The sequence below is a fragment of the Nannospalax galili genome, unplaced genomic scaffold (genome assembly GCF_000622305.1).
Source record: "Nannospalax galili isolate Female #2095 unplaced genomic scaffold, S.galili_v1.0 scaffold39, whole genome shotgun sequence".
NCBI classification, from domain to species: domain Eukaryota; kingdom Metazoa; phylum Chordata; class Mammalia; order Rodentia; family Spalacidae; genus Nannospalax; species Nannospalax galili.
Window position 1 is genome coordinate 3,598,244 of NW_008346683.1, and position 10,321 is coordinate 3,608,564.

Sequence of the window (10,321 nt, forward strand, 5' to 3'; positions counted from 1 at the left end):
GGGGTGTTTCAGTGTGAGGTGGGGAGGTGAGCTAGCGCGGGGGAGGGGGGCCTTTTACGGAGGGGTTGTGTCCGGTGCTGCGGTCTCAAGGTTGCAGGATGGCGTTACAACCTGCGAGGTTGAAATCGAAAGCATGGGCGTTTTTTGTTCCTGACAATGTTTATTGAAGGATTTTAAGATATCCTCGGGAGAGCCAGATTTAATGCAGCCGAGGATACCCAGTAAAATTGGAACAAAGTGGGCAGAGGGCACTGTGCCTTCCTTTATTTCCCGTTTGCAGGCCAGAAAGAGAACCCTCATCCAGAGATCTGGGTCCCAGACGTTTTCAGGGGAGATCCATGGGACGAGGGCAGACGCCTCCGCCCAGAAGTTTTCTAAATCATTAGTCCTGATCTTGAGGCCATGGGTTACCAGAAGGGATTTTAAGGCCTGAAGTTGGGGCTCCTTGCAGTGTGAAGGAAAGTTACCCATTCTAGGAGGAAGAAGAGGAGTTGGAGTTAGAGGGGGTGAAGGGGAACTCGCCACAAAAATAAGAGGCTAGGAGGACAACAATGAGTGCGAGAAGAAAGCAAAGTAGGACAATCAGCCACTCAGACTGGAAACGGGAACTCATAAAGGAGTATTTTGGATGAAGATGTCCTGGGCTTAGTGGGGAACTTCCTTGGTTTTTTAGGCCACGGCCGTATGCCCACACGGTGTCTCGGATTGCCGAGTAACTGTCGGGACAATACTTGTTGGTTCCATCTCCTCGGTGGTCAGCCCTTATGTGAAGACATCAGGCAAACCGAGTACAGGGGATATGTACCTGAGGGAGGGTGAAAATGGGCAATGTTGGGGTAGGGTCGGGGAAGAAAATGAAAGGGAAGAAAAGACGCGCCTCACGGCCCGTGGAATGTAAGATAGAGGGGCCTACTCACCAAGAAAACAGCCGAAGCGGGCCAGTTGTGGCCGACGTGAGAAGCGAGCAGGTCCGGAATCCACGTTGGGTGCCAGATGTTGCTGTGTTTCGCGGTGGTCGGACTTCCGTCTTGGCGGGGTGCAGGGGATGAGTAGGTGCGAAATCAACGACACAGACTTTGGGAGATGCTGCTCAGTAGCGGGCTGCCAGCAAGCTCGTTTATTCCGTACAAAGGGCTTTCCTATATACCCCCAAACCTCCCCCATTGGCCCTGAGGGTTGATCTGTATAATGTCTATTGGCATGGTTGCGTCATCTGTCTCTAGCCCAGACGGCAGATATAAGGTTAGCAGTTTGAGGAAGTAGGTCGTGTTAGACTGGCTGCACCTGCACAGAAGTCTCCAGGTCCAGTATTCTGGCTGATCCCCACAGGCCCCTCCTACAGTCTTCCAAGGCTGGACTCAAGAGTGATGGATTCAGGATTTGCTTTCAGGTATTTTGATAGCTGTTGGAGTGGTTAGAATCAGTGTCAGTTCCCTTTCCAAGGCTCCTAGATGGGGGAGAAAACAAATGTATCCATCGTGTTACAACAATAGCTGGTTGTCTCCCCTAGCTACAGGTGGGCAGGACAGTATTGGGGACCAAGATTTGAAGTCTTACATCTGAGTAGCACTTTCTGGTTAGGAACAAAATCATCAATGAGAAATAATTGTCTAAATAACTTTTTATATAGACTTAAGCCTAATGTCTGGGAAGTGTAATCCCTTGAACTCTTAAAGAAATATACTGATGACTTTATGCTTTGGGTATACTTTCCTTTTGGGTGTTTAAGACCATAGTTGACCCAAATAAGTCAATTTATTTTATTTTATTTTTTTTAATATATTTTTTTATTTTTTTTATGTGTATGAGTATATTGCCTGCATGTATGTTAGTGCACCCATGTCATGCAATGCCATGGAGCTCAGAAGAGGACTTCAAATTCCCCTGGAACTGGAGTTAAGGACAGTTCATAGCCGCCATGTAGGTGCTGGGAATCAAACCTGGGTCTTCTGCAAGAGCAGTCAGTGCTCATAACCGCTGAGCCATCTCTCCAGCCCCAAATCAATTTATTTTTACACTTAAGGTCATTTGAGGATCTGTTCCTCAGGGGTTACGTGGGCTTGGGAGGAGCTCCTGGCTCCTTTCTTTTACCAGTTCCAAGTCAAAGGTCCAGCTCGACCATGTCTGGCTTCACTTGGAAGCATGAATGAGATGTTTCCTCTGAGTTGACTCTCTTCTTTGTAGACTGGAGACTGATTCAAGTCCATCTCGTGGGGTCTCCATGTCCTCCCTGAACAAGAGGAAGAATGAATGAGATGTTTCCTCTGAGTTGACCCTCTTCTTTGTAGACACTGGACACTGGTTCAAGTCCATCTCATGGGGTCTCCATGTCCTCCCTGAACAAGAAGACAGGTGACTCACCACAGTTATAGGACATTTTGAGAGATATTCTATAGTCCACTGGAACTTAGTTGACCTTGGAGAGCAAGGAGCAAAAACTGTCCTTTAAGTCATGAGTATTTTCAAATGCATTTACTACCTACCTAAAATGATCTGAGAGCTTTGCTGGGTGCTAAAGATGACACAGCTAGGCATTGCCTTTTCTAATGAGGAAAACACACTTGTTGTATTATTATATTGTTTATAAACTCTTGGCTGCTAAGGAGAACAGATTCTACACATTGTAGGGCTTTCCATATCTATAAGTCCAGAATATCTGAGACAAGTGAATTGGTTTCTGAACGAATTGGTGAGAGGCTTTAAGGAGAAGATAAGACATAGGTTTGCAGAATTGTGTGCTGTGTAAGATAGGAGTGAACAGAAAGCTGTGGAAAGCCTGTTGACCAAAGAAACAAGGGCAAGAAACCAAGACAAATGGAAATTCATAAAGTTCTGTGATGTCAACCCCTCCAGACTTCCTCCTGAGGTCTTCAGTAAAATATACCATGTACTTTTCTTTCTGAGAACTAAGATGAGGTACAGACTCCTATGTACTGGAGAGCATAAGGCCAGGACACAGTGTATTAGTTATCTATTGCCATAATAATGGTGTATAACAAACAACCCCTAAACATTTATATACCATTGTGTTTATTGCACATGAATCTGGAGTTGTTTGGGCTTGATGGAGGCTCTTCTGATCTTGACTTGTCTTGCTCATATGTCTGGGAACAGCAAAGTGTCCGCTGATTTGGGATGGCCTTAACTGGGCATCTGGGGAATCTTGGCTCTGTTCCATGTATCTCTGTCACAGACAGGCTCGCTCAGGCATGTTCTCAAGTTGATGAAGAGTCATGAGAGCTTGGGTAGAAATGTGTAAGTGCATGTTCAGGTCTTTACTTGCTTCATTAACATCCCATTGGCCAAAAGGAGTCAAATAACCAAATCCAGAATCCAAGCATGGAAAACTATGCTTTTGCCTTGTAATGGACACTGACTGGCAACAGTGATGGCTGTCCCAACAGCCTGAGGATGACTTAGAACAGAGTTCTCTGCTGTTCCTTGGTAAACATGTAGTGTGAATGACAAACAAACCTTCTTTGTTTCAAAACAGGAGATTTGGGGCGTTTTCTCATTTCAATAAACCTAGCAAAGTTAGCCTGCCTTCGCTGACATAACCAAACCTACATTGTTTGCCCAAAACGTGCCAAGTTCTGCATTGAAAACTTTATATGCATTTGGCATTTGGATGTGTTCACTCAACAAATATCAAATGCCTCTTTTGTGCCAAGATTTATTTGATTCAGCTTCCTAACAACCTGGCAAGTTAAACAGTATTATTTCAATGTTATTATAGATGACGAAACTGAAACTCAAATTGCTTAAACAATTTGCCCAAGATCATAGAACCAATAAATGGCAGAGTAAGATATATTAAACACAGGTCCACCTGATTCCACAGGTCAGGCTCCCAGCTATCCCGTGCTACTCTTTGTCTGTGCATGTTCTTGCCTGGGGATTGTCCACTTGACAAAAGTAACATGCCCCAGTAAGTAGATTTTAATATAATGGCCCCTTGAGTTATGGCATTGAACAGGAAAGAGCCTTTCCTTGGTCAGGCTCCCTTTTACATACTTGGTCCACACCCTAGCCCTACTTAGTGTTCGTGAGTTTTAACACCAACTCGAGTGGTAGAGCACCTGGTATCCTCACCAGTGAGCTATGTTACCCCAGACAGGCCAGAAGTTTTCTTTTCCCAGATCAAAGATTGCAGCTAAGTTGCAGGGAGGCACATTGTTCAGTTTGGTTTGGCAGCAAGAGCCCTGCTGAGCCATGGGCCAGATTTCATTCAAGGGTGGGGTCCATCAGTGCTGAGAAACAGGGGACAAAAGGCCTGTGCTAAACTATGAAGGAAAGGGCAAGCGGACAAGAGAATGAGGCAGCCCTAACCCCTGCTCTTATCTTTCTCCAGAGCCAAGGAAAGAAGCAAAGAGGGGACAGAAAGAATGGGTGGACGGGGCTGGAGAGATGGCTCAGTGGTTAAGAACACTGGTTGTTCTTGCAGAAGACCCAGGTTCGAATCCCAGCAACCACATGGCAGCTAACAACTGTCCATAACTCCAGTCCCAGGGAATCCGACAGCCTCTTCTGTCCTCTGCTGGCATTGCACAACACAGGTGCACTTACCTACATGCAGGCAATACAAGAATACACATAAAATAAAAATAATAAATAAAAAAATTTTTTAAAAAAGAAAGAATGAGTAGAGAGTGGAACGTGGGAAGAGCAGCTTTCACTCATTCATTCTTTTACCCCAGAAATGTTTGTAGGGCACCTGCACTGTGCAACCGTCATGCTGTGTGGTGGAAAATAGAAAAATAATGGTTCTGATTTACAGGAAATCTCAGGTGACTAAGAGACACACTTGTAAATGACTTAGTAACACTGTACTCCAAAATCCACTCAAAACAGCAAAAAGAATAAAAAGATTGAAGAAAATGCTACCTTCAATCAAAGGGGGGAGATGGCTGTGGGGCTGAGGTGAGGAAGTACTCACAAGAGTTCATTCTTGTCTTTTCATAATAGAGCGATGGGTAGGGAGCAGCTGCCCAGTCATGGGCCACATTTCTCTGCCTTCTCTTTGCATTTAGTCAAGCTTGTGATGGGTTCCCGTAGCCAGAATGGGAACAGAAGTGGTCAGTGTCATTTTGGGATCAGGGTGATTAAGGAGTACCAGGTATTCCTCTCCCTCCTCCCCCTTCTCCTGTGCTCCTCTCCTCTCTTCCCTTCTCTGTCTTTTCCTCTCCCCTCTTCTTTCTTCTCCTAGCTTATCTTCTCTTCTCTCCAGTTCTTTACTCTCCCATCCCATCCTCTCTCTTCTCCTCTCCCACCCCATCCTCTCATTCCCCTCACCTCCGCCCATCTCCCTTTCTTTAGTCATATCCAAGGGACTCTAAGACCCCTCCCCCAGAATAGAAAAAACACAGACCTCTGACTCCATGTGACAAACTGCCCGAAAGCCAAGAACATCTGCAATAGACTCTTACAAAAGCTTATATGATGTGAGACCATTGAAATTTGGAGATGGAGTTGTTCGTTAAAGAGTGAATGTTATTCTAAGTAAAATGGGCTAGAATTCCTATCTTCCATGCTTTGGGCCTTTGGAATACAGCAAGAGAAGTAACATGTGTTGCCAGATTCTCTTGATAGGAAAAAAGAAAAAAAGCAGCATCCCTTAAGACCAAATACATAATCATTTATTGGAGAGAGAGAGAGAGAGAGAGAGAGAGAGAGAGAGAGAGAGAGAGAGAGCCCACACAGCGCACATGGATGGGCCTTGGAAGAGTAAGATGCCTCAGTCTTAACTCATTCCCATGCTGTAGGAGAACAAGGGAGGCAGAGGTGAAGAGATAAAGGAGGCACTCTGTGGATAGATAGTAGGATTATTTAAACCCAGATCCTCATTACTCAAAGATTTTAGAGGTGAGCTAGAAAAGAAAGGATAGCAACAGTCTGCCTTGCAGCTTGTCACTAAAATAGACACATAATCATTAAGTGACTGATCAATGGACCTGCGATGTAGAGGCAGTCCTTATGATTCACAGTGCTTTCATATTCTCAAATGTTTGAACCGTTGGGGAGACGTGCCCCCAGGGTACAGCATATCTGGCAACAAATTCTGAGATGAGCAACTTAATGGGAATCTGCAATCAGCTCCAACTCACTCCCATCATATTTCCAAGAAACTAACAAACCAGAGTAAACCATTCTCAAGTAAAGGTATGAATAGGCAGCAGTATCCAACAACAGATTTTTTTTAAATTGAAAACAATAAAAATTATTATAGAGGGAAAAATGCCAGTAAGATAGAATTTATTCAGGAACAGGGATAGCAATGTAAAGAGTATATTTTTATGAAAGAAAGGGGGGAAATTATAAATAGAGTGAAATAAAATAGTGAGAAGGTCATGCATATGAAATGGGAAGGAGTTCAAGTGTATATCAGGCACTCCTCAAGAAAACGAAACAATGGGATGGAAACATGTTCAGAGATATTACAGAAGAAAACTTGTCAAAACTTACAGGATCAAAATGGCTTTGACATATGGTAGAACTTGGATGGAGGCTACTCAGACCATAAAATTGGGACACATTTTCTAAAGGCAAAACCAACCTGGCCTCCAACTTTTCTTTATCCTTTAATGTTAAAATATTTCTGTCTTAGTTACGTTTCTGTTACTGTGATAAAACACCATGACCAAGGAAACTTATAAAACAAAAAGTTAATTTAGTTTACTGTTCCAAAGGGGCAAGAGTCCATCATGGTGGGAGGCATGGCGGCAGAGGTGGCTGGAGGAGGAGCTGAGCACTCATTTCTTCAAGCAGGCACAGGAAGCAGAGTGACTGGAAATTTGGCAAGGCTTAAGAACACTCTAACCCCCGCCCCCCAGTGCTATGCTTCCTCCAGCAAGACCATGCGTTCTAAGACCTCCCAAAACAGCACCACCAACTGGGGACAAAATGTTCAAATGCTTGGAGCCTATGGGGGACATTCTCATTCAAACCACCACAGCTTAGCAACAATAAAACTGTGAAGACAATAAATATATCCTCAAATCTAATAGCAAGCCTTGTCTTCAAGTACAAAAATACCTGAAAATTATTCACTGTGTCAGTCATCTTCACACTACCATGATGAAATACCTGAGATAATTAATTTACAAACTCAATTTTATCAGGCTCAAATTTACAAATTTATCAGGCTCAAGGTTCTGGAGGTTCCAGTCTAAGACTGGGAAGATCCATTGCTTTTGGGCCTCTACTGGAAGTGCCACTTGGCAGTATTGGAGAGTGATGGAGAAAACTGCTCACATTGTGAGCTAGAAAGCAAAAGAGAGGTTTGGAAGAGGAAGACCAGGATGCCTCAATTTCCTTCGAGAACATGCTCCTAATGACCTAAAGATTGCCCACTCAGTCCTGTCTCCTAAATCTCCCACCTCTTATCAGTGGCACCACTCTGGAGATCAAGCCTTTTTGAGGATCACTTATCCAAGCCATAATATTCAGCAACACAGACTCAGAGGAAATGGCACACAGCACACCTAAGTTCTTGTGAGGATGGCGGTGGAGGAATGAAGACTTGACAGTGAAATACAGACCTTCAAATGATATATCAGAATGACCAAATTAGAACTCTCAGAGAAGTTATGAAATCTAAAAGTTGATGGTAAACATTATATTCACTTAAACACAAAACTAAGGTTAAACATTTGTGGGAATTATGGTTGCAGAACAGAATGTAAATGCTTCAACCACAGCAGTATAAAAAGAAGTCCTTAACCAACACCATGAGGGGCAGGGATGTGGGGACAGATGCACATGCTCTAGTTTCTACATCTGTTATAGTGGAGAGTCTGTGGCTATAGAATTAAATTGGTAAATGAAGGAACAGATACGTAAGCACACTGTTTAAAGTAGAAGGGAAACTGATTCAGACAAGCTATAAACCTTCCAAACCATTAAAAGGGGTAAGGAGGAAGAGAGAAGCTTTGTAAGCCAAACGAAAGAAAAAGAAGAGAAACAAATGGCAAAAACGCTAGCAAAAAAACAAAAAGCAAAGCAAACAATTTATTTTAAAAAGAGAGTAAAGTGATGGTTTTAAACCAAACATGCCCAGCAGAGCATTCATATAATGAATGTGATTTTTCTATGAAAACAAAGTGGAAACTACAATTTGCAGAAAAATAATTCGATGCAACCCATTTGATTCAAATAGCTCTCCGTACAAACATCCTCGTCTCCATTTACTTAGACCTAGAAACTTCTCGAAGCCTGACAAGGAAATTGGTAATTGTGATTCTCTTTGAGAAATGGTGCTAGAAGAACTGAAGAAGGAGGTGGATTTTATTCTTCAGTGAACAGAATGTCCATGTCACTATGGATTTTTAATTATTATTATTTTTATTAAATATTTTCTTTACTGTTCACAAATGCATATAATGTGTTTGGATCCAACCCGTCTTCATTTCCTCCCTTCTGATTCCTCCTGTACCCCTAACTTTTCCCTCCCAATTTTGCATACTCTTTCTTCTCTTAGATTTAATACCCACCGAGTTCACTTAGTTCTGCCTGTATGTGCGTGGGTGTGGGACCATGTACTGGATCATGTTTAACCTTTCAGGGCCCTCATTTTTGAAGAAATGGACTCTCCCTCTCCCAGTAGCCAAAAGCCCTTCAGATAGGGGTGGAACTTCATGAGTTCCTTTCCCAGTCCACGCTGGGATTTTGACTGGCTGAGTCCTGTGCAGTTCTTGTGCATGTAGACCCAGCCGTTGTAAGTTCATGAATGCACCCGTGCGGTCATGTCTTATATGTAAGTTCATGAATGCACCTGTGCTGTCATGTCTTATATGTCATGTCTTATATGTCATGTCTTATATGTATGTCATGTCTTATATGTCATGTCTACATATGTATATGTAAGTTCATGAAAGCACCTGTGCTGTCATGTCTTATATGTATGAATGCACCTGTGCTGTCATGTCTTATATGTCATGTCTTATATGTATAACATGGCTTATAGAGTGATTTCTATCCCCAAATGTCCTTCAGTGTGGGTCCATCCACAGGACCCACCAAGAATCCCATCCCTGTAAGACACTATCTTCCCCCCTGCCCCAGCAGCCATCAATTGCCAAAAGTTCATTAGATGGGATTGGGGTTTCTTACCAACTTCCCCTTGTCTATGCTGGGATTTTGTCTGGTTTGAGCATGCATACTGCATGTGCATGCTGTCACCATTGCTGTGAGTTCATATGAGAAAACAGATGACCCAATTAAAAACTGGGCTATGAATCTGAACAGAAAGCTCTCAAAAGAATAACAATGGCTAAAAAACACTTTAAAAAGTGTTCAATATCCTTAGTAATGAGGGAAATGCAAATAAAAACTACTTCAAGATTTCATCTGGCTCTTACATGCTTTCCTCCCCCTCTTTTGTGATGATCCCTGAGCCTTGGGGAAAGACGTGTGATGTGAATGTCCCATGGAGAGCTGGGAAGTCCATAATCTCTTACTCTCTACATGTTGACCAGTGGTTGGTCTCTGGATTAATCACCATCTTCTGCAAAAATATATGTGTGTGTTCACATTGGAGTGCCCACAGAAGGCAGGAAACTAGTAAGGGGAGTGGGGTGGGGGTCAAGGCAAGGGACATAGAATGCAGGTGATGAGAAGGGGAAGGGAGAATAATGGAATAAGAATGTATAAATGGGGTGAGGGATGAGAGGGCAGGGGGAGGACAGAGAACACTAAAGACCTTTGAAAATGCCATATGGAAATCTGAGAAACCTCCTAAAATATACACATACACGTATATAAAGGGGATTTAAATGGAGTTACCCTATAACAGGGGACAATGCCTCCTGCAGACACCATTGGCTAGCAAATAAAATGCCTAGTCCTAGGTATACAATAGCTATTTTCAAATTGTTGGTCAGTGGGGTCCCATAGGCACCCTGTGAACAGTGCAGGCTCTTGGTTGCCCTCAGGAATTTATGGTCGGCCCCTATGCTGAAGACACCACATGCCTGAGTCATAGGACCTGAAGAAATCAACCTGGTACCTATGGATTTTTAAATATAACTTTACTATCAAGTAAGTATAGCATAAGCTAAAAAAAAAGAAAGAAAAAAAATGCCACAGTGACAGAACACATAATGGGCTTTGAGAGGTGTCAGGAGGGAGGAGCTAATTATGCCAGAGAGAGGTTTAGAAAAAGCTTCAGAAGGTGGGAAACACGTGAATGGGACTTACAGAATGCCTGTTGCTTTCTGGTGTACAGATCAAGCTGACACAGTAGAGGTGAGGGGGCGGAAAGGCAAATGTAGTTTTCATAAATGATTAATGCTTTGGGCAATGAGAAGAGAGGGGGGAGGGGGGA

At 43.2% G+C, this 10,321-nt stretch overlaps 1 long non-coding RNA gene across 2 annotated transcripts in view; it reads right to left on the reverse strand.

Annotated features, from left to right (window-relative positions):
- Positions 1–10,321, reverse strand: part of LOC115072038 — a 41,401-nt gene that overhangs the window by 1,237 nt on the left and 29,843 nt on the right. The window contains exons 1-2 of one of the 2 annotated variants that reach the window (XR_003851099.1): positions 2,092–2,117; positions 918–1,447 (exon numbers count right to left, since the gene is read on the reverse strand). This is a non-coding gene — a long non-coding RNA (uncharacterized LOC115072038). Of the gene's footprint in view, positions 1–917; positions 1,448–2,091; positions 2,118–10,321 lie in introns of those variants that run through there. The other variant, XR_003851100.1, reaches the window with a different exon arrangement.